At 39.0% G+C, this 26890-nt stretch overlaps 1 pseudogene; it reads right to left on the reverse strand.

The window, feature by feature from the left end:
• Positions 1 to 24078: 24078 nt before the first annotated feature.
• LOC147515667 (scopoletin glucosyltransferase-like) lies at positions 24079 to 26482 on the reverse strand (annotated as a pseudogene).
• Positions 26483 to 26890: the final 408 nt, after the last annotated feature.

Raw genomic sequence — 26890 nt, forward strand, 5'->3', positions numbered from 1 at the left:
CACATACTCCTTGTGCCATACCCCGAAATTCAGCTTTTGTACTCGATCTGGCAATAACTTTCTGCTTCTTACTACGCCAAGTTACAAGATTTCCACCGACAAAAGTGAAATATCCTGATGTAGAACGTCTATCGGTTTATCACCCGACCTAATCTGATCATCGTGTATCCGACAATGTCCAATACATCATACTTTCCAAACAGTAAACCATTGTCAGGTGCCTTCTTCAAATACTTCAAGATACGAGAGACTGCATCCATATGTTCTTTACTAGGACAATGCATAAACTGACTAACCACACTCACAACATAAGCAATATCAGGTCTAGTATGAGAGAGATAAATTAACCTTCCTACAAGACGCTGATACCTTCTTTTATCAGTAGGAACTTGATCAGGATGAATTGCGAATCCATGATTCAGCTCAATGGGTGTCTCCATTGGTTTGCAATCCAACATTCCTATTTCAGCAAGCAAATCTAGGACATACTTCCTCTGTGAGAGTGAAATCCCCTTTTTAGACCTTGCAACTTCAATACTCATAAAATACTTCAGTTGTCCTAGATCTTTCATTTCAAATTCTTCCGACAAATACTTCTGTAATTCATTTATTTCCTTCGGATCATCCCCGGTAATGATCATGTCATCAACATACACAATTAGAGCTGTAATCTTACCATCCTTGTGTTTGATAAACAAGGTATGGTCAGAATTACTCTGTTTGTACCTAAAAACTCTCATTGATTGTGTAAGTCTTCCAAACCAAGCTCTTGGAGACTGTTTTAGGCCATACAAAGCCTTCTTCAGTTTACACACCTTCCCAACATCTTTGGGATGGTTCTTCACACCTAGAGGCATATCCATGTATACTTTTTCCTCCAAATTCCCATTTAGGAATGCATTCTTCACATCAAGCTGGTGCAAGGGCCAATCTTTATTTGCTGCAAGCGAAATTAAAATTCGGACCATATTGATTTTTGCCACAGGTGCGAAAGTCTCCTCATAATCAATTCCATAACGCTGTGTATCCCTTGGCAACCAATCTCACCTTATATCTATTAATAGTTCCATCTGCATTAAGCTTCACAGTAAATACCCAACGACATCCAACAGTCTTCATTCCAACATGCATATAAACTACCTCCCATATTACATTCTTTTGAAGGGCTTCCAATTCTTCATTCATTGCTTTCTTCTATTTTAGATCTTTCAAAGCATGCTGCACATTACTAGGAATAGATACAGTAGATAATTGATTTATGACAAGTGCATGTGACTCAGAAAGGCTATGGTTAGACATAGAGTTAGTTATAGGATATTTGGCATTGACTTTGATGTCTGGTTCATATTGTTTCTTAGGAACTCCCTTACTAGCTCTTTGTGATTGTCTAGGTTCAAGACTTTCTAACCCAACAGATTCATTAACGGTTATAGGAGGTACAGTGGATCATGCTGATCGAGATCTTCAGTTATTGATGTAGAAAGGGAAATGTTGTGTACTACCGTTTCAGATACATCCGGCTCGTGTGCTACAATTTCAGATACATCCGGATCATGTGCTTCTGTCTCTACTGCTACAGGATCAATTTCTGCTTTAGGAACTTCAAATCATTCCTCCAAGTGTTCCAATTCCCCAAAGACATCAGGATTCCCTTCACCGTCACTCTCCCCCTGAAGGGAAGACTGGGAAACTCCCCCTGAGTAATATGGGTAGGATTCATGGAATGAGACATCAAGAGATATATGCATCTTGTCAGTAATGGGATCATAACACCTATACCCTTTATGAAAACTCTGCATAACCCACAAAATACACTTCTTCGCATGAGGATCAAGTTTACTTCGTTCTGGTTGTGGGATATGGACATAAGTTGTACATCCAAACACTCGAGGCTCCAAGTTAGGCATGGATGGGATGGACAAAAGTGTATGGAGTTTCTGATAAGAATTCTGGAACTCAATTACCCGTGAGGGAGTACAGTTTATAACATAGGCTGCTGATTTCACTGCTTCACCCCAATAGGATCGAGGTACATTCATGCCAAACAAGGAAGCACGAACAACTTCCAACAACTGCCTATTCTTCCATTCTGCTAAACCATTTTGTTGGGGGTACCAGAATTGGAGGTTTGATGACGAATTCCAATTGACCAACAAAATTCAGACATGAGGTCATTCACAAATTCGCCACCATTATCAGACTGAAAGACCCTGATAGATTGTTGATACTGTGTCGCCACCATTTTATAAAAAACGGTAAACATCCCATATACATCACTTTTGTGTTTCAGAAATGACACCCAAGTCATGCGAGTGCAATCATTAATAAAGGTCACATAATAACGAACTCTAGAAAATGAAGAAACTTTGGCAGGACCCCAAACATCAGAGTGAATTTTCATAAAAGGAACAGGACATCTATTAATACTTGGTGAACAAGAAATACGGTGGCTCTTGGCCAGTTCACAAATGTCACAATGAAACTCAGAATCACTAACAACTGAAAATAACTGAGGTAGCAACCTCTTAAGATAACTAAACGAAAGATGACCTAACCGACGATGCCATAACCACACAACTTCTTTTGCATTCTCGACCCTATTGACCTGATTAGCTTGCCCCAGAGAATTCTTATGTTTCTCTCCAGTTTCTGTACTCAAATCCAAATAGTACAGTTTCCCCCTTCTAACACCATAACCAAGGACTTGTCGAGTCAGAATGTCCTGAAAAACACAGAAGGATGGATAGAACGTCACAGTACATGCAAGTGCTAGAATGATTTGACAAATAGACAATAGGTTATAAGCAAGCGATGGAACAACTAAGACAGATTCAAGAGTGAGGGTTTTAGATAACATAATAGAACTTTCTCTGCTAACCGGAGTTAGAGTACCATCTGCAGTAGAAACAACGGTTTGAGGTGAAACTCTAAGACTTTCCACAAGGCTAGGGCCATTTGTCATATGGTCAGATGCACCTGAATCAATTATCCATGTATTATTCGAAATAACCTTACCATTCATACCTGATTGAGTTACATTAGCCGAAACATGGTCTGGATGTCCATGGACAGCATTAGCAATGGCAGCCTTGCTTATATTCTTTCGTGGCCTCTTTGCGAAGTCCCACCAATCAGGGTAGCCAATTACTTCATAACATCTCTCCTTGCTATAACCCAATTCTCCACAAACACTACACTTTTTATCTGCATAAGGATTGGATTTACCTTTAGGGTGGCGTGAAGGACCAGAGAAACCGGGTGGAGTACTGGCCTTGCTATGAACAGCCAAGATAGAGGATTCAGTGGATATAGAGCGCCCCATTGCCTGTTTATCCGATTGCACCTTGCGAATGTAAGCATAGCTTTGCTCCAAGGAAAAGTTAGGCTCCTTGCGAAGAATCTCTCCACGCACCTGATCATACTCCGAATCCAGTCCACGCAAAAACATATGATCTCGCAATCTGGACATTGTTGACGTCTCATGAACTACAGCTGCAACATTGCTATTCTGGGATGTCACCCTTTGATCAATCTCTTGGAACATGGCCACGAATTCGTTGTAATTGGAAGGAATAAGTCTCCCATTCTGCTTCGCTTCAAAGAACTTTGTATTCAATTCAAAAATTTGAGTTTCATCAGAGTCATCATAGAAGGTCTTCTTCACAGTCTCCCAAATGTCTCTTGCAGTAGGAAGACAAATATATCGATTCATAAGAGAAATCTCTATAGAATCAATAAGCCAACTTTTCACCTTTTCATTATCTGTTGCCCAAACTTTATATTCAGGCGAATTCATATCCGGTTCAACCTTTGCGCCAGTCAAAATACCAATCTTTTCCCTTTCTCCAATACGCATCCGCATGAGAGGAGCCCATATGGTATAGTTGGACTCATCTAATGAAAGATTTTTTGGGAACGCGGAGTGGTCTTATGGGGTGTAGTGGTGATGAATGACGTTTGAAGAATTGTTGTCAGATTCAGCCATTGTAGGGGAAAAAAAAACGAAAAATTTGGGTTTGAGATTCAAGGATTCAAGGTTGTAATACGCAGCGGATTTCAATGGTTTGGTTCTGATGCCATGTAGAACTAGAGGATTCAATTCAATTTAGTTATATATTTACTTGATTGAATTCTAAAGGGGTTACAAGTGTTTATATAGAGGTTACAAAACAAAGAAACAAAACAGTCGGTGGCTTGAGAAACACGGGGCGCGGGTCGTGCTCTGTTTGTGCTGGAGGAGAGTGCAGATCGCGCTCTAGCTACTGGACCTCGGTCATACCTGAGGCGCAGGTCGTGCTCTAGCTACTAGACCTCGGTCATGCCTGAGGCGCAGGTCGCACTCCATCATTACTTTATCTGAGCGCGGATCGCGCTCTATACATGAAAGATAACATACAACTTTCTACAAGAAACACATGCTCTTGAGTATCTTGACCATTACCACACATAACATTTCGAATCAATAACGAACCCATGAGAAGCTAGGAATTTAGATGTGGGAATCATACCATAATAACATTGCCACAAGAAATATATAATTTTAAAAGGAAAATTAGATTTCCATATATGTGAAGTAAGGAGTGTTGTTAGTTGTTACTGCTCTATTTGGAAAAACCTAATGCCAAATATCCGAATAAGTTGTCTGAACAGTATAAGAACCAGATTGATGATGTGCCCAAATACATTTGTCTGGATGCTCATTTAAATTCAAAGGAACCGCAAGTATCTTTGGAATAACATCAGAAGGCCACAATTTATTAAGAATATCCTATCTCCATTGTCTATTAACCGGATCTATGAAGTCACTAACAAATTCAAGCTGACAATCCGGAGGAGGTCGAGGTAATGGATCATATTAGAAGTTATTCTTCACGTCATAGTGGAGAGCGCGACCTGTGCTCATCCAAGGCTTAACCCGAGCGCACCCCGCGCCTCATGTATTATTTAGAAATCCACACCGACTGTTTTAGTTTAGTTCCTATTTTAGATTCTTGTAATCTCTATATAAACATCTTGTAATCTTCTTAGAAATTAATAAAGTAAATATTCTCTCAAATCAATCTCTCTCTCTCTCTAATTTATCATGGTATCAGACTAATATTGATCCAAACCCTAATCCTAAACTCTATCAGCTTCCGCCTCCTCTCAATTCTCAATGGCCGACACCTCCACTCCTAATAATGACTCTCCTCCAGATTCTGATGATCCTTTCTATGTCCACCACTCAGATAGCCCCACGGCTATCCTCGTATCTCCTCTGTTATCAGGGGACAATTATCCAACTTGATTACGGTCTATCTCTAGAGCCCTTTGAGTAAAGAATAAGTTTGGTTTTGTCGATGGCTTTGTAACTCCTCCCTGCACTCCCAAAGAAAAATCCAAGTGGTCGCGATGTGATGACCTTGTTGCTTCATGGATTCTCAATTTTGTTACTCCAGATATTCGTGGCAGCATCTTCTATGCCGACTCTGCATCCGAAATCTGGAAAGATCTAGGTGATCGTTTTTCAGAAACCAATGCACCTAAGGTTTTCCAATTGAAGGATTTCGTCACTCTTCTCAAGTAAGACAATCGTCCGGTATCTGTTTATTTCACTTTGCTTAAATCTTTCTGGGATGAATTAAGTTCTTTATCTACTATGCATGCTTGTACTTGTGATCATGCATCTATTTTTGCCAAAGAGGTTGAAGACGGTCGTTCTATGAAATTCATGCAAGGCCTAGACACTCATTTTCAATCCATCCGCAGTCAAATTCTCTTAATGGATCCTTTTCCTCATATGTCCAAGATTTATTCTTTAATCCGACAAGAGGAGAAGCAACAAGAGATTCATGCACTCTCTCTTCCTTCTGCTCCAGACGCTGCTGCCCTGAGTACTCCTTTTCAGAAGACCAACTAGGCTTCTTCTTCGAAATCAGGTCCGTCTAAACCTCCACAGCAGCCTGGTGGTTCGCAATGACCTTGAGCGTGTGCCCTCGCATTACGGGGCCACCGGCCACCACGCTGCTTATTCCCATTCTGCAACCATTGTAACCGAGTTGGACATCTCTATCACGTTCACTAATGATTCTTGCCTTTTTCAGGACCAGTTAACGAAGAAGAAGATTGGATTGAGACGGTTTAATAGGGGACTCTACGATCTCCAACTAGCTTCCGTTTGCTCATCCCACAACTCCACCACAAATAATTTATGACATTATCGCCTGGGACATCTATCTTCCACGCCTTTGCAGATTTTAGCTAAGCAGTTTCCTTTCATTTCTAGTTCCAATAATGCTACTTGCACTGTATGTCTGCAAGCTAAACAAACACGTTTATCTTTTTCTCATAGTTCAATAAAAACTATTAGACCTTTTCAAATGATTCATTGTGACATTTGGGGTCCTTTTCATTTACCATCATATTCCAATGCTCATTTTTTCTTAACTATTGTCGATGATTTTAGTCGTGCTACATAGATTTATCTTATGACTATCAAATCTGAAACTGCCATGCATTTACAATCTTTTTTTGCTATGGTTCATACTCAATTTCATTCTACAATACATTCACTCATATCTGGCCATAGCAACATTGATGACCATTTTCATGAAATCCAAGTCCTTTGATCCGACAATGGTTCTGAATTTATATCCAATAACATGCAACAAGTCTTTTCAAAATATGGGGTAATCCACCAACGTAGTTGTGTTGCTACTCCCCAACAAAACGATGTTGTTGAAAGAAAACATCGTCACTTACTCAATGTTGCACAAGCATTACATTTTCAAGCTCATCTCCCATTATCCTTCTGGGGTGAATGCATTCTCACCGCAGGCTATCTCATTAACAAAATTCCTAGCACCTTGTTAAATGACAAATCACCTCATGAGCTTTTATTTACAACACCTCCCACTTTTGCCCATCTTCGTGTTTTTGGTTGTTTATGTTTTGCTCACAACACTTCCATTAAAAATAAGTTTGATCACCGCGGGAAACTTGACATCTTCATTGGTTATCCTTATGTTAAAAAAGGCTATCGCATTTATGATTTATCTTCTAAGAAAATTTATACTTCCCGTGATGTGATTTTCCATGAGACTGTATTCCCCTATCAACATTTATCTCCCCCCCCCCCCTATCACATCTGCCCGTTTCTCCTTTACCCATCCCAGACAATGAAACCTTCGACATTCAATTATCTCATGTAATTTAAATGGATGGAGCGAGCCCTGCTCCAGCCTAAATCGAGCGCGACCCGCGCTTTCTTCTACCTGACAATCTTCCCACTCCTCTAGCTCCGTCACCCCTTTTTGGAAGATCCTCAGTCATCCCACCTCAATCATCCTGCCTTAACTCGATCTACTAGAGTGCGACAACCCCCACCACTCCTCATCCAAGATTATCACTGTCCTACTCTCACCAAGGCACCTACAGTCCCTTGTTCGGCCAACCTCCTCCAATCGGACTTTAAGGTAACATGGTCTTCCACTCCATACCCTATGGCTTTTTATGTTTCTGACACTAACTTTTCTCCTTGTCATAAAGTTTTTTTTCTCTAAAGTGTCTTCTTCAGTTGTTCCTACATCCTTTTCTCAAACTGTCAAAATTCCAAAATGGAGAGTTGCTATGGCTGCTAAAATTGCAGCTTTGGAACAAAATAACACATGAACTCTTGTTCCGTCATCCTCTCATCATAAGCGTATTGGTTGTAAATAGGTTTTCAACATTAAATATCATTCAGATAGTTCTATTGAACGTTACAAAGCTTATCTTGTTGCCAATGGTTATAATCAGATTGAAGGCCAAGACTATCATGACACTTTTGCACCTGTTGCAAAATTAGTCAATGTTCGATTACTTCTCTCCATTGCTGCTATCAGACATTGGACTCTTCATCAGCTGGATGTCCACAATGCCTTTCTCCAAGGCGATTTGGATGAAACTGTTTATATGACATTACCTCCTAGATTCGCCAAACATTGGGAGAACAGGATATGTCACCTCAATAAGTCCTTATATGGACTCAAGCAGGCTTCTCGGCAATGGTAAGTAAAATGAATAGTTCTACTCACAAATCAGCGATGAAACTAAATGCAAGTAAAATTAAAACTGAACTCGTGTGTTTATTTATCAAAGATTATTCTACTATCGAATCTATCAAAATAGAGTGGAATAAAAGATTCGTTCCACTCCTAGTTCTTTAACATTCAATGTTTTCTAATATTATCAGTCCTAGCCAAAGTTAGTGAGAGTAATGGTGAGAATTTTATACTACGATGCAAATTTAACTAACAAGATATGAATAACTCAACTACGAAATGCTAAGGTTTGAATCTAGATAAAGAATTAGGGGAATTTGATTCCACCTTGAATCCAACTTAATAAACTAGTATAGATTGTTGTAATCCAATTCTTACGTTCTTACGATAAGAATTGGTCGTTCTAATCCCTAATCAATCATGACAATCTCTACCAAATAATGACGAGCATGTGAGGAAGTCCAACCCATTCTCATGGCGAATCAACTACCTTCTAGAGTGGAATAGACTCTTACAACTAGTTCTACACTACCTAATCAAGTTTTTGTCAAGGCTTCATCAAACCCTTCTAATGGAGGTTTAGCCTTGATTCATCAAACTATCATTTCTCATGAAATTCAAACACGACATCATATAAAGATTCTAACTTTACTAAATTGAACTAATCAATAATTCAAATCTAAATTAACAACTAAGAAATGATTAACAACTAAATATGAATTTGACAATTCTAAAACTAATAAGAATTTAATTAATAAACTAAATTGAGATGAAAATGAATACTTTATTATGAACTAATATTTGATTCTAAATAATAATCTACTTGTTCTAACACTAATTAATTGAAAGAAAAAACTAGATCTAAAACAATAATTGAAAACTAATTAATGGAATAAAACTCAAAACTAGATCTAGAAAAAATGCTCTAATGGTTACTTGCTATCTAAACTAATTATTTCTTAAGAGTTAAGTCTTGTGTCTTGAAATGGAGGAGACCAGATCCACATTTTCGTGCATGGGCTGAGGAGCCATGTTTTGGACTGGAAAATCGAGCCCAAAACCCAATCTCTTCAGTCCACAGGGCCCTTTTCATCTTGATCTGACTTCAGTAGGCTTTTCACCCACTTTTGCTTCTCTGATTGGATATAGGTTTGGACCATTGGAAAGAACTTTCCGAGTTGGTCGTTTTGACATAGGGTAGGCCCAATTCCGAGGCCTGAGTCCAAAGATACGGTCTTCGGAAGTTCTGCTGACTTTTGTGTATTGTTTCTGCCCACGTTGACTTTGACTTTTCAGCTTTTGACCGGGCTTTACAAAGGCTTTTTCTCCTTGAATCTTGGCCTTTAATCACAGAACTTCTTAGCAACCAACCCTTGCTCCTTTATCTCGCCAAAGTGGCACATTTCTGCACATAATTGACTTCAATGCTTGAAATACATAAAAGCACGTAATCAGCATTAACTCCTATTTATTACTTGCATAATTGGTCTAAAAGTATTATTGTTAAGGGGTTAAAACTACAGTTTTGGGATCTTATCAAACCACCCCCAAACAGCATTTTGCTTGTCCTCAAGCAAATATGAGAAATTAACATAAGTGACCAAAAATGGAGTCCTAACTAATCTCGTTTCGCCGAGTGCGATTGCATTGACCATATGCAACAAAGCCTTAAACCACTAGGAATTCCATAATGGACGAGTTATAGCCTCGTGAGAGTTTTCCAGTGAAGGTACTCACAGACTTCATCTATACTACAATGGCTAAGAAATAAAACTATTGTTTCCTTATTTATACCTCAATTATCTATACATCTCACTAGCAATGAATACAGAATAATCAAGTCGAAACCTAAGCTAATATATGCATAATAATCAATCATCTACGAATAAACATATATACAATGAGTAATACTATGAAATGCACTAGCAGGTCTGTTTCTGAAAACTCGGAATAGCGTCCTTAAGTAGGTCCTCACATAAATGTCAAGACAAAAACCACTCTGATTTTTCCGCTCAAGTTTCGCTACTTTAGTGTGCAGTGGGCACACTTTACCTTACAATCTTAATGACACACAAGAAAGCCGGAGTCGATCAAACACATCTGCCACTTACTATTACACTAACCTATTCCTAATTGAGCTAGATGTCTTTATTAGGTGTTGTGGGGATTAGGAGATGGTTTTTAAGAAGGAAGGAAATGGATATTCAAAAAGGACAAGTCTGAGATAATAGAGTCTTCATATTATGTAACAAAAGAAAACCGTGTTCTGTACTTTTGCTTCTACACTTTGTTTCCATCCTTAGCCATATGTTTTTCTTTTTCTTTGGCTTTTGACTCATTTGATTGTATTTTTGGAGTTCTAACTCTTTATTTTCTTTTATTTATTTATTTATTTGGATGGAAACTTTCTTTTCTTATTCTGAAACGACTAACAAATTCTTGATTTCAACGGTCTTTCTCTTTTGTATTCTTCATCTCTATTCTCAGACTCATTCAAAGAATGGGTAGGCTGATATATTTTTTTATTTTGTTTTTGTAATAGGGTAAAGGATTTGCGGTTTATGAAAGGCTAAAGAAAGGCTCAGAGGGGCGACTAGTGGAAAATAATTCATAGGTTTGAATGTCTGGCTATATCGATCCAAAGAGGGCCTAAATTCTCGCTTAGGATATGGTATAATGATCAAGCAAGTGGACGTGTGATTTCCCTATCTGGATTTTACTTCTCCCTTGTGTCATTTCTCAAATATTCACTCATATAAGGCTTTAGGCTATATTCTCACAGGATTTGTAGAATAAGTACTCTAGCCTAGATTTCAGAAACTTACTGCCAAACAATCATAGATACTCATGTAATATATTTATAGATAGATGCAAAGATTATTACCTACATATTAACCTAAGTTTCTAAAATTTATTCTAATGCAAAAGCTATGTGAGATTTCTAGATTATCAAGGGCCTAGAGAAGGAAAATAATACCAATATTCCTAAGTGTATAGCATAACTTTTTATTTATATTTTTTTTGAAATTTTTGAATTTTTACTAGAAAACAAGTGCATATTATACATATCTATATCCTAATAGATGCCTTAATTACATGTGTTTCTATGCCCCCAAACGAAGAAACATGATTTGTCCTCAAAGTATTTAAATAAAAAGGGTAGAGAAATACAATTGAAACGCGTAAAATTCTGGAACATCTGCAAAACAAAGTTAAAATATACTAATATAGAAAAAGAAAACTGACGCAACTCTATAGGAGTTCCACCCGTTATGAGGTTAATAAGAATTAAATTGCTTGGGACATAAGCAGACACTAACTGAAATAAAAACTAACCTTAACTCCCATTTAAGCGTTATCCTCCTCATCATTCCTCTCCAAAGAGATGAGGTTCCTTCGCATCCTGCCATGCCATGATAACTTGCCAAGCCCGTTGCCGTGTGTCATCAACTTGTGCTAACCTGTCGAGTGTTACTATGTCTGATGGGGTGTAAGGAGCAACCAAATGAGGTTGCACCTGCCATCCCAGCCAAGTCATTACTCGAAATGAGTGAACCACCCAATTGGTGGGTCTTATGACTTCAACTCTTTTTCCAATCCGTGAACTGGGTACAGAATTTAGGTAGACAACTGAGCATGATGCGGCAAACCAAAACAGGCATAAGAAGATATTTATGCCTCATGCTTTGGGCTCTCTTAAGACTAGCCACTAATACTTGGAGAATGTCATATCGGCGACGTCCCTCAGCTAAAGCAAGGAAAACGTCACCAGTGGTACTATTTGCAGAGGTAAACTGCCAATCCCCTAAAATATTCATCAGGATGAATAACATGGTGGTGCCTACATTGAGGGACAGACTACCAAGGGCTATGCTATAACACCCTTGGTCCATTATACAAAATACCCCTCCCCCATAATACTCATGGAAATATGTATAGTCATAGAGGTATGCATTATCGGTCATATATCCCCACGTGTGAATAGGATCAGGTATTGGTATTCCCGAAACTAACGATACCAAATACTTATTGAATTCCAGTGGCGTGTCATCAACCATGACGGAGAATTCTTGTTCTCCATCCTGGTTACAATAGAAACTAACATTATTGTAAAAATATTCAGTAAGCTTAGGTGAATACAAGTCGTCTTCATTTACCAGTAGATGCCTTCATCCTAACTGCAAGATCCTTTCGCGGAACCAATGTCCATAAGTCTCGCTTCCCAACAAGTGTTCGAAAGACTGCTCCGGTATCACTATAAGAGAAGTCATCACAAAACTACTCTCTAGAATAGCTACAACGATCCTGGAACAACCCACAAAAAATTGGAATTTTTCGTGCCCACAGGGGTCAGGGCGCGGGGTGCGCCTTGGTGAATTTCGAGTTCCAGGCACTTAGGCGTAAGGCGCGCTCACTTTTTACCTGAGATGGGCGCGGGTCGAGCTCAGGTAAAAACTCGAGTTCCAGGCACTTCAACATGGGGAGCACTTATTTGTAGTCTTGGTAGGGCGCGGGTCGCACTCAGGATGAAAACTGGAATTCCAATGTTTTGGGCGCGGGTTGCGCTCAGGTTTGGGCTTGGTAGGATGCGGGTCGCGCTCTGAAGAAATTTTGACTGACAGTGCCTAGGGCACAGGTGGCGCGGGTGCACTCCGAGGTGCTGAAATGCGGAAGTGAGAAGGAAAAAAAGGAAAAGTTGGGAGTGAAAGGTGAGAGATGAATGTGAGAGATGTGAGTTTTGTGTGGAGAATGAATGAAGTTTATATAGGTTTGAGTTTCCAAAATGAATCGGAAAGTTTCCAAAACGTTTTAAGGCAATTGTCGAAAACAGAAATTTCCAAAACCGAAAACGGAAACTACCCATATTCTTGATTCTAATACAAACCTAATATCTTTTAGACTGAATTTAGAATAGTAACTTCTAAACTCTTATAGATTTCATCCTACCACCACATCTAATCCTAGGCATGCCAATATCGGCAATATTCTCAACCATCACTCCAAAACAACTTCTAAAATGGAGGATCATATAACAAATCATGCTAGAGTAAATAATACCGCCCCCAAACAATTTGGAAAGGTGGGATTAACAATAAAGAACCATATTATATTAAAATTGAAATTCAAACAACATTTAACAACCAAATTCAAATTTAACTACGGAATTCAAAAATCAACATCCGAACTAAATAAAACAAATACAAAAACAACATTAACGCATAATATCCCTAAAGAATGCGCTGCTGGTAGTGGATGGCATATGGGAAGGAGATGACTCCTGAGCTCCCGATAGGCCAGAGCCATTTGTCCTTCGGTGACAACGCTCGTGCCTCACAGACGCCTCCTCAGAAGAAGAACCCCCGTAGGGTGGGAAGCATGCAAGCATATCTTCTCGGAACTTGCGTTGTGCATCCATCTCTATCTTCATCTGTTCCCAATGCTCATCCTCGCGTTGGGCACGAGTCTCATAGTTACGATGTATGACAGTCTCGCGAGTCCGAAGATCTTCGCAAATAGTGTTTAGAGAACGCATGCCACGATGAAGCACCGACATGCATTCTGCATCAGACCTACACCTCTCTAAGGCATCGACATCAAAACATGTCGTGTCCTCCTCATCCTCTTCAACTACCCTATCTTCAAGCAACCTCCAAACCTTCTGAACACAGTCCGTATATGCTACGACATTCGTATGCATCTTAATCATAGTTCGCTCAGTTTTCGGAGTTGCTCTAAAACTCATCATGATCTTTGTTATCAAAACGGGGAGAGGTGCAATACTCTTCCCAACTCCCCTAATCATACTAATCAAAAACTCCAGAATACATAATTCATACTTCTGCTCCTGGAGTATCCATAACATGTGAAGACAGTTTAAACTGATGTCACTTACCTTCTCTTTTCCCGTGACATTCCTACCAATCCACTGAGCTACAGCTAGCTTGTTGGTTCGCAGAGACGACTGGCGAACACAATGCGAGCTCGCAATGTAGTTTCCTTCCAAAACTGTCGCATTCATCAAGGGCTCGATCCCAGTAAATTGGGATTCCTGCAATGTGGCGTCGAGATGGCGTCTAGGTGGAATGCCTAAAATCTCAGCCAGTACCCTCGTAGATACTTCTCTCCTCGTCCCGACCACCTTAGCAAAAACTCGATTCCCATCCAACTCTCTCTTTTTATAAAATTGTTCCACTAAATCAGAGTGATAGAAATCATCTGTCGAGTGCCACAACCTACTCCAATCCCTCCTAATCATCTCGTCACTGTAAAACGGAGCGAAGCGGTCGGCCGTAAACAATTGTTCCGGCAAAATTCACCATCTTTGAGCCATTGGAAGTTTGAATTGATTTGAGGGTTTATAGAAGGTGTAGGAAACAATGTGAAACAACCTAACTTAAAAAACGATGGTGGTGGCGCGGTGGTTGCACGACAGTTCAATTTTTTTTTTGAATTTTTCTAATTTTTGGTGGTTGAAATTGTTAGGGATGGTGGTGGGAGAGGTTTGGAGAATATTTGGGGTGGGAATGAATTTGGGCGTGGGTTAAATTAGGGTTTTTTTTTTTTTTTTTTTTTTGTTCTAGGGTTTAAAGCTTGTTAATGGCGGTGATGAAAACAAACTCGCGACTGTTAGTTTGAAGATGGAGACGCACGTGCGTGGCATGTGCGCGTGAGATTGGGCCCAAGCCCAATTTGATTTTTCGAATTTTTTCGATTTTTCGCGCAACTTCAAACTAAATTTGCCGCTTCGTTACCGGTCCGATTTATGCAAATGAGATATGGAAATGATCAGGAGAGAATTTCCAATCCAATGATCCATAAAACACTCTATTCCAACGGTGGGTGACATATAATAATATGGAAAACGCCTCGAAGTGCATGCATGACGTAAGTTTTACTGACGAACGAAATCTACATTCATAGATAATGTCAACCCGAATCGGGATACGATTAAACGGCCTAAACAATACAAATGGAAAGTTGAACAATCAAGGACAGAAAATGAACATCCCACCCCCAAACAAATTTTTGGCAATGAAGTTTGAAAATTTGTTTTAATGTGGGTCTTTTAAGGTCAGATTCCCGAGACTTCCTAGATTACTATTTTTATGATTTAGAATTTTTTAATTTTTATGCATGATGTTTACTATAAGAAAAATAAAAACCAATAAGGACATAATTCACACCATAGAGGAACATGACTCAAAAATCGAGAAAACATACAAGAGTGGAAAACGTGAATTATGTTCAATGTGGACTTAGGATTCGATACTTAGAGCCACACACTCCATAAGGAGGGCCCGGTTACCTCAAGGGTGCACCTGCCAATCTATGGAAATGAAAGGAAGTACACCAACCAACAAAGGTCAGTCCTTATAGACAGGGTCCTGTAAAAGGACTTCCTCTACATCAGGGGACAATAGCTCGTGAAAAAGTTTCAACCGTTGGCCATTGACTTGAAAGGTACTGTTGTCCTTGGGATTTACCAAGGTGATTGCCCCATGAGGGGTGACTTCAGTAACCAAAAAAGGACCAGACCAACGAGTTTTTAATTTCCCTGGAAAAATATGTAGACGGGAGTTGTAAAGCAAGACCTTTTGACCTACCACAAACTCTTTGCGCAAGATTTGCTTATCATGAACACATTTCATGTTAGCTTTATAGTCTTTCGCAAGATCATAAGAATTGCTACGGATTTCTTCAAGTTCATTCAATTGCAACTTGCGCTTGACACCCGCCTCATCAAAATTGAAGTTAAGACTTTTTATAGCCCACATAGCGCGGTGGTCCAATTCAATGGGCAAATGACAAGGTTTCCCAAATACAAGTCTAAAGGGAGACATACCTATAGGAGTTTTGAAAGCAGTCCTATATGCCCATAAGGCATCAGATAGACGCTTTGACCAGTCTTTCCTATCAGGATTTACAGTTGTTTATAATATCTTTTTGATTTCTCTATTAGAAACTTCTACTTGTCCGCTAGCTTGTGGATGATACGGAGTTGCTATGCTATGTGTAACTCCATACTTTTTCACGAGAGATGCAACAACTCTGTTGTAAAAATGTGTTCCACCATCACTAATGATGGCTTTGGGAATGCCATATCGACAGAAAATGTGTTCTTTAACAAAAAACACAACTATTTTATGGTCATTGCTACGGCAAGCTATGACCTCTATCCATTTAGACACGTAGTCCATGGCAACTAGAATATAAATGAAACCGTGGGAAACTGGAAAGGGACCCTTGAAATCAATGCCCCATATGTCAAATATTTCTACCACCATGATTGGATTTAATGGCATCATATTACGCTTCGTGATTCGCCCAAGTTGTTGGGAACGAACACACGTCTTGCAATGCACTTGGGAATCTTTAAAGAGAGTAGGCCAATAAAACCCACATTGAAGAATTTTAGCAGCTGTTTTCATACCACTAAAATGGCCACCACACTATTTGTCATGGCAGAATGAGAGAACCTAATTATATTCCCATTGAGAAATACAACGACGAATAATCTGATCCGCATAATACTTGAAAAGGTAGGGCTCATCCCAGTAGTATAGCTTAACTCTGGCCAAGAACTTCTTACGTTCATTTCTTGACCAATCATAAGGAATAACATCAGACGCTAAATAATTCACAATGTCAGCATGCCATGATGCAGAAAAAATAGCATACAGATGCTCATCAGGAAAAGAGTCCGGTATGGACTCAGAATCACTATCATTGTCGTTTGTAAGTCTAGATTAGTGGTCGGCAACTATGTTTTCGACCTCTCTTTTGTCCTTTATTTCTAATGTGAACTCTTGCAGGAGAAGAATCCATCAGATTAATCTCTGCTTAGCATCCTTCTTTGTGAGAAGGTACCTAAGGGCTGCATGGTCCATATAAACTAGAGTCTTAGAACCAACCAAATAAGGACGAAACTTATTTAAAGCATAAACGACAGCTAAGAATTTTTTTTTCAGTAGTTGCATAATTACTTTGAGCATCGTTTAGAGTTTTACTAGCATAATAAATAACAATGGACTTATTATCTAGTTTCTGTCCCAAGACAGCACCAACTGCATAATCACTAGCATCACACATGAGTTCGAATCGGGAGGCTGTATAATGGGTGCAGAAGTTAAGGTAGCTTTTAAAGTTTCAAAAGCTTGTTTACAGTTAAAATTAAAATAAAAAATGGCATCCTTTAAAAGCAGATTAGTCAACGGCCTAACTATTTTTGAAAAATCTTTGATAAAGTGCCTATAAAAACCTGCATGGCCTAGAAAGGCTCTAATATCACGGACAGTCCGTGATATAGGTAGAGTCGCTATCTTATCTAGTTTGGCCTTATCTACTTCGATGCCATCACTAGATATAATGTGACCTAGTACTATGCCTTTTTTCACCATGAAATGACATTTTTCCCAATTTAAAACCAGACTTTTCTCTTCACATCGTGTCAAAACTTTAGACAGGGTAGACAGGTAGTCAGTGAAAGAGTATCCATAGATAGAAAAGTCATCCATGAATACTTTCATGAAACTCTCTACCATGTCACTAAATATATGAAGCATACACCGCTGGAAGGTACCAGGAGTATTACAAAGGCCAAAAGGCATTCGTTTATAGGCGTATATTCCAAAAGGACATGTGAAGGTAGTCTTTTCTTGGTCATCAATATCAATAATAATTTGAAAATAGCCAGAGTAGCCATCCAAAAAATAATAAAAAGCTTGACCAACTAAACGTTTAAGCATCTGATCTATAAAGGGTAAAGGAAAATGATCCTTTCGTGTCATGGCATTTAAATGTCTGTAATCAATACAGATCCTCCATTTCATAGGACCATGCGTGGCAACATATTCACCCTTGGCATTACGTACCATGGTAATCCCTGATTTCTTAGGAACTACATGAATGGGACTTACCCATTCGCTATTAGAGATTGGGTATATGATACCCGCATCGAGTAACCGTAAGACTTCTTCCCTGACCACTTCTTTCATGGCAGAGTTCAAACGACGCTGAGGTTCGCGAGAAATCTTTGCGTTATCCTCTAAATGGATACGATGAGTGCACACATTAGGGTCAATTCCCTTAATGTCGGATAGGGACCAACCAATCGCAGAACGATGTTCCCTAATCACCCTTATCAAACGTGTCTCTTCCTCCTTAGATAACAGAGAAGATATAATTATCAGACTACCATCCGGATCAAGTTGAATATATTTTAACTCGGAAGGAAGAGGTTTTAGTATCGGGGTGGTTGGAATGTCGATAAATGCTTCTGGAGGGTCCTCATCTTGAGTAACGAATACTTGCTTAGGCAGCAGGTCTTCAAACTCAGGAGATGGAGCAACAGAAGGGTCTACGATAGGTGTAGACTCAAAGATGGTGTTGACTTCCTCTAAATAGGAGTCATCGACAAAATCTGAACTTCCAAAAGAAAGGAATTTATGCATATGGTTTTCTGGAAACGTGTTATTAAAGTAATCTTGAGCTAAGCTCTCGATCATGCTAACCTCCCCATCTATAGACGAATCTGATAACTATTTCATCATTTTGAAAATATTTACCTCAACATAAAGATTGCCAAAAGATAAGGACATTCGAACCATCGCGGCAATTTATAAGCACATTGGCAGTCACCAAGAAGGGACGCCCTAAGATGATCGGAACAGAGTCGTTAACGACTTCTGTATCGAGGATCACAAAATCAGTAGGATAGTAGAAATCCTGAATCTTAACAAGCACATTTTTGACCACACCCTTAAGATACTTAATAGACCGATCTGCTAATTGCAACCTCATTTGAGTAGGTTGCATCTCTTGTAGACCTATTTGTTTGTATAGATAATACGGGAGTAAGTTAACACTCGCCCCTAGGTCTAGTAAAGCAGTGGTCATGTGGGAATCTCCTAAGGTGCATTGTACAGTAGGACGACCAGGGTCCTTGTACTTAACGATTCCATTATGTTCTGATAAAGTTGGAAACTATTCAGTTAGAAAGGCGTCTTTAGGAATATTAGTCTTACGCCTAGTAGTGCATAATTCTTTAAGAAACTTAGCGTGGTGAGGTAATTTTTTAATTGCTTCGAGAAAGGGTAGGTTTATCGTTAGATTTTTAAAAACTTCCCTAATCTCATCAAAGTTTATATCCCTGTTTAACATAGCTAATTTTTGGGGAAACAGGGGTTTCTCTCTATATTTAGCGTATGGATCAACTGGATGTCTAACCTTTGCTTTATGTTTCTTAGGTTGTGGTTTAACTTGTACCTCTACAGGGGTAGGCTCTTCAGTTTCTATTTCGGTATCTAAATCAATCTCCGGGGTAGGGACAACTGGTGGGGTAACTATAGGCATAGTTACATTGTTATCAACCACTCTCCCAGAACGGAGAGTCGTGATGGCATTTAGCTCACCTACTAGAATTACCGTTCACCTCAAAGGTTGTGTTTGTTGTTTTAGGATTAGTTATTGCTTGTCCTGGAAACACACCTTTGGGTTGTACTTTCTCTTGTGCTAACTGCTATAAGGAAAGTTGGATGGCTTATAAAATCTGTTGTTGAGATTGCATAAAGGTATCGAAACTATCCGGTTGTGGAGTAGTATTTGCTACTGGTTGTGCGACATGAACTATATTACGTTGATTATTAATGGGTGGGTTGTGATAGTTATTATTATTAACTGGAATGATACCTCTATTAGAATTATAATTATTATTGTTATAATTATTATAATTTCCTTGACCTTGTCCTTGGCCTTGTCGAAATGGAGCTTGGTTATAATTGTTTGCTTGCCTAACATTTTGATTATTAAACCCTGGAGGTGTTACTTGTTGATTATTTCTCCAACTGAAGTTGGGGTGTTGTCTCCAAGGGGCGTTAGGAATAGGATAACTATTAATTGAGCAAACATTATCTTGTTGTAATGTCTGTTGTTCGTAAGCGAGAGGACAATAGGAGTCGGGATGCTCTGGACTTAAACAGAAATTACATGGATTGGAGTTGACATTCATGACGGGAATAGGCTTTTGTTGAACAGAAATAGCCTCTACCTTTTTAGTGAGAGATTCGATTAAATTTTTAAGTTCAGGATCGGGTTTCATCTCAAATTAAACATACCGGTGGCTTTAACTGTTGTATAAGAACTAGCGGAACGGGAGATATCGTCACTACCCCCATTATTATTATACTTAGTTTGATCTTCTAAAAATTTATAAGCCTCTGAGGCTCCCTTACTTAGGAAACTACCCCCATTCATTATGTCAAGGACTTCTTTATGGTGGTGTAGAAGTCCTTTGAAAAAGGCACGAACTAACGTGTCTTTCGCGAGGTTATGGTGTGGACACTCTATAAGAAGATCGGTGAAATGATTCCAAGCCTTTGAAAATGATTCATGAGGATTCTGTCAAAACAAATGAATCTTGGAAAGCATTTCATCGGTCTTCAGTGGTGGGTAAAAGTATTCCATAAATAGCTGAACAAGTTTAGCCCACGAGTCCACAGAATTAGGCAATTGGGCAGTTAACCAAGACGCCGCCTTATCGGCTAAGGTGAAAGGAAACACCCTCAGTTTAATTTGTTCAACACCAACCGTAGGATGGTGGAATGTAGTAAGGACTTGGTCAATCCTACGCATGTGCTAATAAGGTTTTTCATGGTCTAACCCATGAAAAACGGGTAACAAATTAAATATATTTGGGGGGATTCGGAAATCCCCCACTGGGTCTGATAGAACGATGCAAGATTTTGGGCTATCGTTTAAGGCTTTGTAAAAGTCAGAGAGAGGAGACTCTCTTTCTTCAGCCATTATTTCAAGTGTGGTGTGTGGTATATTAGCTAGAGGTGTAGTGAGTGGTATACTAAAAAGGCGTGTTTGTTGACGTTGTCGGTTGATTACGTTAGGCGTTTTTCTTCTGCCTGACCTTAATCTCATGCAAGACTAAGACCAATCTTAACTAAACACGACAACACTCCAAACAATCCTGATATACTAGTATGAACCTCTAACAGGAGATGCAAGGTGTTGAAGAAAGAAGTACCTAAATGCCTCCTTGCTTCGCTTATGAATAACGTCTTGTATCGCGTGCTCAGTGTATATAATAAGTTAGAACACTGAAAACCTTGAAAAATGGAAGTTTGAAACAAACCCCGGGAAATCGGCAGCTTCAGCAGTCGCTGGTTCGAATAGGCCTAGATAGGGCGCGAGTCGCACTCAGGTCAAACTGGAGCTCCAGGTGCTTCAGTGCGGGGGGTGCTCGAACTTTGCCTTGGTAGGGCGCGGGTCGCGCTCAGGTAAAAACTCAAGTTCCAGTGCCCATGGGGGCGCTGAGTTTTGCCTTGGCAAGGCGTGGGTCACACTCAGGTAAAAACTGTTCAAGGCGTTTGGGCGCGGGTGGTGCTCCAATTTAGCCCACTGCTAAAAGCTGGTCAGTGCTCGTGTAATTCTCGCGACCGAACATTTCAGTCTTGAACGGACAACCACAGTTAGAATCAAACAAGGGTGGGTGGGTTATGGGACTTTGGAAGACAAACAATACTAAAGAAAATAATACTAAAGGGAACTAAGATGGCAGCGGCGCCATTTGATAAACGTAAAATGAATAGTTCTACTCACAAATAAGCGATGAAACTAAATGTAAGTAAAACTAAAACTAAACTCGTGTGTTTATTTATCAAAGATTATTCTACTCTCGAATCTATCGAAATAGAGTGGAGTAAAATATTCATTCCACTCCTAGTTCTTTAGCATTCAATGTTTTCTAATATTATCAGTCCTAGCCAAAGTTAGTGAGAGTAATGGTGGGAATTTTATACTACGATGCAAATTTAACTAACAAGATATGAATAACTCAATTACGAAATGCTAAGGTTTGAATCTAGATAAAGAATTAGGGAAATTTAATTCCACCTTGAATCCAACTTAATAAACTAGTATAGATTGTTGTAATCCAATTCTTACGTTCTTACGATAAGAATTGGTCGTTCTAATCCCTAATCAATCATGGTAATCTCTACCAAATAATGACTAGTATGTGAGGAAGTCCAACCCATTCTCATGGGGAATCAACTACCTTCTAGAGTGGAATAGACTTTTACAACTAGTTCTACACTACACAATCAAGTTTTCATCAAACCCCTCTAATGGAGGTTTAACCTTGATTCATCAAACTATCATTTCTCATGGAATTCAAACACGACATCATATAAAGATTCTAACTTTACTAAATTGAACTAATCAATAATTCAAATCTAAATTAACAACTAAAAAATGATTAACAACTAAATATGAATTTGATAATTCTAAAAATAATAAGAATTTAATTAATAAACTAAATTGAGATGAAAATGAATACTTTATTATGAATTAATATTTGATTCTAAATAATAATCTACTTGTTCTAACACTAATTAATTGAAAGGTAAAACTAGATCTAAAACAATAATTGAAAACTAATTAATGGAATAAAACTCAAAACTAGATCTAGAAAAAATGCTCTAATGGCTACTTGCTACCTAAACTAATTATTTCTTAAGAGTTAAGTCTTGTGTCTTGAAATGGAGGAGACCAGATCCACATTTTCGTGCATGGGCTGAGAAGCCATGTTTTGGGCTGGAAAATCGAGCCCAAAACCCAATCTCTTTAGTCCACAGGGCCCTTTCATCTTGATCTGACTTCAGTAGGTTTTTTGTCCACTTCTGCTCCTCTGATTGGGTCAAGGTTTAGACCATTGGAAAGCCCTTTCCGAGTTGGTCGTTTTGACATAAGGTAGGCCCAATTCTGAGGCATGAGTCCAAAAATACGGTCTTCGGAAGTTCTGCTAACTTTTGTGTGATGTTTCTGCCCGCGTTGACTTTGACTTTTCAGCTTTTGACCGGGCTTTACAAAGGTTTTTTCTCCTTGAATCTTGGCCTTTAATCACAGAACTTCTTAGCAACCAACCCTTGCTCCTTTATCTCGCCAAAGTGGCACATTTATGCACATAATTGACTTCAATGCCTGAAATACATAAAATCACGTAATCAACATTAACTCTTATTTATTACTCGCATAATTGGGCTACAGTTTTGGGATCTTATCATGTCTATCGTCGCTTGATTGGGCGTCTCTTATATTTCACAGTTACACATCCAGATATCACTTATTCTGTTAATTATCTCAGCCGTTTCATGCAGTCCCCACGGACTCCATATCTAGATGCTGCTTATCGTATACTTCACTATCTTAAAGGTTTGATCAACAAAGGGATTCTCTTATCTGCTAATAGTTCTTTACACATCTCTGGTTTCTGTGACTCTAATTGGGCTGGCTGCCCTGTCACTCGTCGTTCTACTAGTGGTTATTGCACTTTTCTTGGTTCTAGCCCTATATCCTAGAAAACAAAGAAACAGAGCACTGTATCCCGTTCTTCTGCTGAAGCCGAATATCGTTCCATGGCTACTCTGGTGTGTGAACTTCAATGGTTGAAGTATCTTCTCTCTGACTTAGGCATCTATCATCCTTCTCCGATGAACATGTTCTATGACAATCAAGCCGCCCTTCATCTCTCTCAAAATCCAGTTTTTCATGAACGAACGAAGCACATCGAATTAGACTGTCATTTCTTACGCGACAAGATACAGGCCAAGTTACTATCTCCTACGTTTGTTCCATCCTCAGATCAGGTGGCTGACGCCTTCACTAAACCTCTCGGCAAAGACACCTTTCTGAGATTAATTCGCAAGTTGGGGGTTCTTGATATTCACTATCCAACTTGAGGGGGAGTATTAGAAGTTGTTCTTCACGTCATAGTGGAGAGCGCGACTTGCACTCTGCCAAAGTATGATAGAGCGCGACCTGTGCCTGTGCCTTGACGAGAGAACAGTAGATACAGCGCGACGTGCGCTCGTCCAAGGCTTAACCCGAGCGCACCACGCACCTCGCGTATTATTTAGAAATCCACACCGACTATTTTAGTTTAGTTCCTATTTTAGATTCTTGTAATCTCTATATTAACATCTTGTAATCTTCTTAGAAATTAATAAAGTAAATATTCTTTCAAATCAATCTCTCTCTCTCTAATTTATCAGATCAGTACATGGAATCCATAACTCATTCCAGGCATATGGGCAGATTTTATTACAACTTCTAGAAACATTCCCAGACAACTAGAAAACAATGAAATTTTAACCAACACATTTGCCAATATTGAAGACCATCTCCAATCTGTAGTAAAGTCTTCAGTGTGTATAGCTCTTATTACTTTAGCAGCATCTCCCTCAACTATCGCATTTGTCCAACTATTCGCTAGTGCCATCATCACAGCTAGTTCTGCACCGTACCCAACAATTTTGCCTCTCAAGCTGAAATTACTTTGTCTTGCTTTTCTTGTATAATCTTTCAATTAGGCACCTTCTGCATCTCTAGCCACAATAGTTATGCCACACAAGCTCTTATCCTCGTAGAAAGAAGCATCAAAATTCATTTTTATCCACCTTGGTGGTGGAGAAATCCATTCAACTTCAGCAACATAGTTCTCATGTCCTGCAGTAGTACATATTTCAGCTTGAGCATTGTTATGAGGTAGATGAATCCATTCCCCCCCTCTTTCCATAGCACCTGCAAAGCACTTCTCAACAGACAAACCAATATGTTCAAAGAATAGTGCATTCCTGGGCATCCAAATAGATTCAATAATGAAGCATGCTATAACGATGTTCTTGACTCTTCATTACCAGCAGCATTATCCATATCTAAAATAATATCAAGCCAGCAGTGATCTTGTAAAAGTTTGCTGGTAAATCTAATAGATAAAATAGAAGAAAACCAAACTTGGGAGGACCAAGAGCACAGTATGCATAATGTTTTCACTTGAAGCACCACACATTTGACACATCAATAATAATTTTATGCTTTCTCAATTTGTCACTAGCAGGCATAATATTTTAGAAGTGAAATTGGATGCTGCCCAAGAACGGTAAAATATAACAACTAAATGAAAACAATGCAAAACATTCTTGTTCATTTCTCTATAATGATTTTTGTGAGTGCACTCTTAGTTCTTCAATTATTGTAGTCAAGTCATTGTAGGATGATCCACCAATTTCAACAGCTCTCTTTGACATTTCTCCCAGCTCTCTAGCACGCTTTCTCATGTCTTGAGCTTGTTGTCCATTGTCCATGAGTTGAGTCACTACTTCCTTAATTTTTTCCTTTGTCACTAACAAACCTTCTAGTTCGATCCAACAATTCCAGACTTCGTTACCAGCTGTGATACCAGTTTTCAAGACTTGAGTAACAAGTTTCTCATTGTAAAATTGCTCAGCAAACACTGGCCATGTGATTAATGGAACACCTGCGCTAATGCCTTCAACTGTTGAGTTCCAACCACAGTGAGTTAGAAACCCACCGACGGATGGATGGTTGAGTATGAGCACTTGTGGTGCCCAATCTTTGATAATCAGCCCCTTCCCTTCCATTCTCTCTTCAAACCCTTCAGGCAAGAAGTTATTTGTATCCTTGTTTTTGGCCATTCTTACAACCCAAATGAATGGCACTTGAGAAGCTTCAAGTCCCATTGCAATGTGCTGCAGTTGGGTTGCACTGAAGCGAGTATGACTTCCAAACGAAACATAAAGGACGGAATCCGGTTCTTTGGAATTGAGCCAGCTTAAACAGTTGTGTACATCAATAAGTGATTTCTTCCCTCTTTCAGCCTTATCGATAGCATTTATATTACAACGCGAAACTGGGCCTATGTGCCATGCTCTTCTTCCCATCCCCTTGTAGTATTCAGCATAAGCTGGCTCCAACTCATAAAAGCTATTTACTAAAACCCCAAAGCTCTTCACATCTGCTTCGTGCATTTTCTCTTTCAATTTTGAAAATGTGTTATACGAGTCATCATAGTTAGGCAACTGCGAATTTGTCATCTTTATTTTATCTGGAAGACCAGGTAGTTCAAAGACCTCTGCATCTGATGTAACGTTCTTGTGAGGTGCATACATTTCAATGTTTTCTATCACACACAAAGAAAATAAGCTCGTAAAATGAAACACAAGCCTTGGAATTCCGTACTTGTTAGCTGCATTTGTTGTCCAGGGCAAGAACATATCAGCTATGACGCAGTCAGGCCTATGGTTTTCTAGAAGCTGCTCAAATGGCTGTTGGAGGAGCGTACCATGGCTAACAGCCTGGAAGAAGTTTGTGGCCATATCTTGTGATGGAACAGAGTCTGCGCTTTCACATCCTTCTGGTAACCCGACTTCTGCAGCAGGGAATGGAATTATTTGAATTTCAATATCTAACCCAGAGTGTTTGTCTCGATCTATAGTCTCAGCAAAATGCAGAGCATTTAGAGGAGTGGTGATTATGGTAGATTTAGTACCACGGGAAGCGAATAGTCTAGCGACGTCTACGAGGGGAATGAGATGACCTTGAGCCATGAAGGGGAAGAAGAATACATGAAGTTGTTGAGATTCAGTTCCCATGTGCAAACAACTGTTTTTGTGTAAGAGCTTTAGAAATTTGATAGAATCCTGATGAGCGAGAGTATCACAAGAAGAAGAGAGATTGATATGGGGTGAGCATATATAGAATGTGAGGCTTGATATAGACTCATTATAAATATGATTATTTGAAATTTATAGAAAGTGAGAATATTGAAAAAGGAGATGAGATCATTCCTTTTACTAAATATCCATTTTGTTTTCATCTAAGAAAGGTATTAAAACTTTATTGATCTGTTCATGGAATTAGGATCTTAGGAAGCTTATTGAAAGTGGGAGAACATATTAAACCATAATAAGCTTACTGCCTTTATTATATAACCACTTTTGTTCATATACAAGTAAAATTAGTTATCTTTTCAAAATTATTTTTGATATAATTATTTTTTA

Source organism: Coptis chinensis, chromosome 2 (assembly GCF_015680905.1).
Source record: "Coptis chinensis isolate HL-2020 chromosome 2, ASM1568090v1, whole genome shotgun sequence".
NCBI classification, from domain to species: Eukaryota; Viridiplantae; Streptophyta; class Magnoliopsida; order Ranunculales; family Ranunculaceae; genus Coptis; species Coptis chinensis.